Source organism: Bison bison, unplaced genomic scaffold (genome assembly GCF_000754665.1).
Source record: "Bison bison bison isolate TAMUID 2011002044 unplaced genomic scaffold, Bison_UMD1.0 scf7180017864241, whole genome shotgun sequence".
Lineage (NCBI taxonomy): Eukaryota > Metazoa > Chordata > Mammalia > Artiodactyla > Bovidae > Bison > Bison bison.
The window spans coordinates 2,446,388-2,451,950 of record NW_011494813.1 but is presented as its reverse complement, the minus strand read 5'-3'; positions in this window follow the sequence as shown (position 1 = coordinate 2,451,950).

Here is a 5,563-nt window from a genome sequence, read left to right as displayed (position 1 = left end):
GGCACTTATGGAACATTGCCTAGGTGTTTAATAGAATTATTGTATTTAATCCACTTTTAATACTTTTAGGGATATAGGACGTATTATTCTCATCTCACAATCCTAAAGGAAATCAGTCCTGAATATTCATTGGAAGGACTGATGCTGAAGCTGAAACTCCAATACTTTAGCCACCTGATGCGAAGAACTAAGTCATTGGAAAAGATTCTGATGTTGGGAAAGATTGAGGGCAGGAGGAGAAGGGGATAACAGAGGATGAGATGGTTGAATGGCATCACTGACTCTATGGACATGAGTTTGAGCAAGCTCCGGGAGTTGGTGATGGACAGGGAGGCCTAGCATGCTGCAGTCCATGGGGTCCCAAGGAGTTGGACATGACTGAGTGACTGAACTGATTCTCATCTCACAGTGAAGAAAGTGCATGAGGATGCTGAGCTGTGAAACGGTGGGACTAGACTGAAATCAGCTACATATGACATGGCAACTTTCAGGCTTTTTAAAAAATTGAGTTTTTAATAATTCCAAAAATAAATATATAACATTGGGTTATCCAAAAAGTTCATTTGTATTTTTCTATGTAAGAGCTTATGGAAAAACCCAAATGAACTTTTTGGCCAACTCGATATATAAACTTTCTTAATAAACAAAGTAAAAAATACAAGTTTCTTGCTCCTTGTTCCCCTCTTCTCCACATGTTAACTGATAAGAGTAATAATCAATATAAATACCATATTTTCACCCAACTGAAAGCTGGTCCATAAGCAATGAAGGACCCCAAAGTTGATCTGTAACCCATCTTGGTGATAGAAGAACCACAAGGGCTGAGAAAATTCAAGGCACTAGTACTTAGTGCTAATTAGGTTTATCTATACCATTATATTGGAGAAGGCAATGGCAACCCACTCCAGTACTCTTGCCTGGAAAATCCCATGGACGGAGGAGCTTGGTAGGCTGTAGTCCATGGGGTCGCTAAGAGTCCGGCACAACTGAGCGACTTCACTTTCACTTTTCACTTTCGTGCGTTGGAGAAGGAAATGGTAACCCACTCCAGCATTCTTGCCTGGAGAATCCCAGGGACAGAGGAGCCTAGTGGGCTGCCGTCTATGGGGTCGCTCAGAGTCGGACACGACTGAAGCGACTGAGCAGCAGCAGCAGCAACACCATTATATATAGATTTCAAATTCTGGCTACTTTCTAGACCTTCTTAGAGTCATTGGATTTCAAGAAATTTTATGGATCATTTTTCACCATTGTGGGAGAGAGAAAAAAAGATAATAAAAATGACAAAATAGTGTAGAAAAGGAGATGAATGGTGTCTTTTTGTTGTTTAGTCACTAAGTTGTGTCCAACTCTTTTGCGACCCCATGGACTGCAGCCCATCTGGCTCCTCTGTCCATGAGATTTCCCAGGCAAGAATACTGGAGTGGGTTGCCATTTTCTTCTCCAGGGGATCTGCCCAACCCAGAGACAGAACCCGGGTCTCCTGCACTGGCAGGTGGATTCTTTACCACTGAGCCACCTGAGAAGCCTGAATGGTGGGGTAGTTAATACAAAGATGCAAGCATTCTGATCATCCTCAGGTAGATAAACAGAAGTGCCCAACGAAAAGAGAATAGCCAGGTGCCCAGGTACAAAGGTGGTGCCCATAAGTTAGATGCTTGGCAATGAGAAGTCAATTATGAACTTTCCTGGGTTTTGTCTTTCCAGACATTAGGAAAAAAAAAAAAAAGTGTTAGCCAAGCTATTTACCTACTACCTATTAAAATAGGATGTGTTCCATTTAGTTCTTTTTATAGAGGGGAGATGTCTTTCTTATTTATTTTTGACTTATGAAGATTTTATTGCCAGAGGGAAAAAAGCTGCGCCTGTAAAAAAAAATCTCCACTTTAAATTGTAATGGTCATTGTCACTATCTGTTGAAGGAGATATCAGATTGAAATAAAGTTGTAACTTGAAGCTCGGTGCAAAAGAAAATGCCCCAAATCAATTCTTCATCCACAACCAAGAGAAACGCCTAAATGTTTCAAAATTACAGTGCCGAAAGTATTTCATGTAGAATATTCATCTTAGGAAGAGCCTGTGAAAGGGGATTTTTGTTCTTTTTGATTGAGTCAGTCTCACTAATAATAATGCTTTGGTCCCTCAAAAAGCCCCCGGAAAAGTATTTTTCAATTTACTCATTTGATTTGTTATTCAGTACTTTTTATATTTCTTAACCTTTCTTCCTTCAACTTTTCTCTCACAGTAGTATAATCAAATCGAAATAACCCTAAGGACAAACTTACTTCTCTTTTTTTAATTTGCTGATTTCCCCAGTCCCAATTCCTGTTTATCCAGCCCAAATCCCTAAAAGAAACTGATGAAGGGAAAAAAGAAGGAAGGCTTTGGGATGTCTTTCTACCCCTTAGAGCACAGAGTAATCACCATATTCACTGGAGATCAAGAAAGGACAGTTCAAGGTACTCCAGGCCTCTCCCAGCAGCAACCCTTGCCCAGAAGTTTGAGCAATTTATACTGATTCATTTGGACTTACTAGAAATTGGCCTCTCCTCTTTTTTTAACTACATAATTCTTGGCATTGAACTTCTTACTGAAACCACGGGGCAAAAAAATTCTTGAGAAAGTTTTTTCTCTTCTCTATAAATTATTAGGTTATCAAGTGCAATAAAAAATGAGCTTGCAGAGAACACCACTCTGGATATGTGAATCATGAAAGCACCCCCTTCTTGGGGGTGGGGGGCAGAGGAGGGGCAGAAAATCTGTGGGTTTGCCCCTGAAGTGTCCTGAAAGGATATAATCATGGTAACACACATTTAAAATATTTTATTTATGAAAATGTGCCCTAATATATTTCCTTGTTTATCCAATGCTTTTTCCTGCTTATATTCACTGCAAGTGGTCTTTTTCTTTTCTTTTCTGTCTCTGTTTCTCTCAATGTTTTAATCCAGGCATCTCAAAACAGGACCCAGTCTTAAAGAATGGATTCCTGAAATGTCCCACCTGTTTAAAGTGGTACCACCTGTTTAAAGTGGCTCCCCCCCCCCCCTTAAAATGTTCCCTTTTACCAAAGTCTTCCCTTCTGTTTCCTTCAGTCATCAATAAGCCTTTAGGACACGGCTCACTGCCTTAGAAAGGATGCTTAAACACTGCTGTCACTTTTATTCCTGATGACCATCTTCTGAGGCAGCCACTGTTACTACCCCATTTTGTAGATGGGGAAAGTGAGGCTGAGGGGAGTTGCATAGTCACCAGTCTGTGGGGGGTGTGCCTGAGCTTGGATCCCAAGGTAGCTTCTGCAGACTTTCAGGTTCACATTATAAGCTAGGACATTGCCTCCTTTCCTTTAAAACGACCTCATTTGCTGGCAGCTTTGTAAAAGACCTCGACTCAGGTCTGGCTTCCAGCAGACACCCAACTCCCAAGAAGCTGGGTCCCCAAAACTGGCCTAAGTGGGCTTCCCGGGTGGCTCAGATGGTAAAGAATCTGCTTCCAATGCAGGAGACCTGGGTTCGATTCCTGGGTCGGGAAGGTTCCCTGGAGAAGGGAATAGCAGCTCACTTCAGCACTCTTGCCTGGAGAATCCCGCAGGTAGAGGAGCCTGGCAGGCTACAGTCCTTGGGGTCACAAAGAGTCAGACAAAACTGAGCAACTAACACGCACACGAAGTGCCTTTAGCCACCATGACAAGGTTTCCTGTCACTAGTTACTCCCAAGTACTCCTTTAATCAGAGATCCCTGATGCCAGGGAAAGCTCCTGCCAGCTTCTGCCACTGAAGACTGGATCCTGAGGGCTGGATCCCCCACCGGGATATGAACAAAAGCCCCAGAAAATCCTGCTAGAAACCAGTTCTCCAGAGTTTGGGTTCGGTTTAGTGCAACACAGGAAACCATGCTCCCTCACTTCCCTCTCACCTCCTAAACTCCAGCTATATTTTCTCTCTCTGGTAAGTGAACTGCCTTTTGATTTCATAAAATAATGGACACACCCCAAATTGGGCATTTGTTTAGTTTCATCCTTCACACTTTTCTAAATTTTTAAGGTTCTACAAAGAGAATGCTCCTCTGTAAAAAGACCTGCATTTAAAAACCCTGTGATGGGTTTCCCCAGTTATTACTTCCTGTGAAAATTGCGGGTGGCTGGATCAAAAGTCTATATAAACATTAAAAAAAAAACAAAACTCTCCTGAAATACAAATCAGTGCCAGTTAGACCCAAGACTCATCCCTACTTTGGATGTGTTGGCTGTAGGGAGTTCTTGAACTACTTGCAATTGTTAGCACTGTAGTGTCTTTTAGGCTGGAGAAATTCTGTGTGTGTGTGTGTGTGTGTGTGTAAGAAAGAAGTGCGCCTATATTGCTTTGAAGAGTGTATCCCTTTCTTTCCACGTGGCCCTGACCCCAAAAGACTATTAAGGGCCTTACAAGCCTCTAGTCGGGGGCTTCCAAAGAACCCTTGCCTTAAGAAGAGGAATCAGAATCAGAGAAAAGCAGAGTTATACTTAAAATTGCAGCGATCCAAACCTGATCAACCCCTCCGCCTCCAACAATGACCCAATTCCCACACAGAGCCAAAGGGCAGCTTTAAATTAATTCCCAGACCAAACAGCCACGGGCAAAAAGACCACGTTTTGACGCCCCAGGGCACTTTTCACAATGCGTTTTATTATTCATAAAAAAATAAATTTATTTACATTTGCTAATTATTGTGGTAGTGCTGCCTGGGGCAGCGGCGCGTTCCGCCGCATCATGGTCTCTAGTACGGAACAGCCTCCGCGCCCCATCCCGCCCGGAGGAAGAATGGGGGCGCCGAGAGGTGGAGTCGGAGGCGGGTGCCACCCGAGGGGGAAGCCAGGTGGGGACAGTTGGGAGTGAGGGGTGGGGAGGGGGCCTGCAAGTAGGTGTGGGAGGAGGGAGCAGAGGGAGGTGCCCAAGCAGACGCAAGCCAGGTCGGTGAGGAGAGGCGGATGGGAGGCTCAAGCCTTAGAAGGGGAGGGGGCACACCTAAGCCTGGTTAAGGGGAGATGCTCGCCTCGGGGAACGGAGGGGCGTCACTGGCCCCCGGAAGCACGACCGCAGGGAGCGCTCCGGGCAGACCCGGTAGGGTGGGTCTCTGCGATCGCGCTCCCACCTCTCCCCAGACTGGCAGGGGATCGTGCGTCCGGCCCAGAGGGAGCAACCCTGTGCGATACAATTCTGGCCCAGGTGTGCCGCGCTCCTCTCTTTGCAACTTAAAAACACACCCCGATGTAGGGTCTGGCGTGAAGACTTCGGTCTTTGAAGCCGGTTGTCCAGAGCGCGTTCTGACCATGGTCTAACCGTGAGAAGCCTGGGCAGTGCAAAGTCGTGCCATCACACGGTAGATCTGGCTCAGTTTGGAAACTAACCCCTAGGCGGCTGCGCGCTGGGCTCTGACTGTACCGCGGGGGTAGTCTATACAGCTAAAGCCCGAGGCTTGATCTGGGTCCGCGTGTAGTGTCGTCGCCCAGACCCTCGGCAGCAGAGCCAGCCGTCTGCGCCCTGCGATGCCAGGCTCACTGCCGACACCTGGGAACTGCCCACCCCCA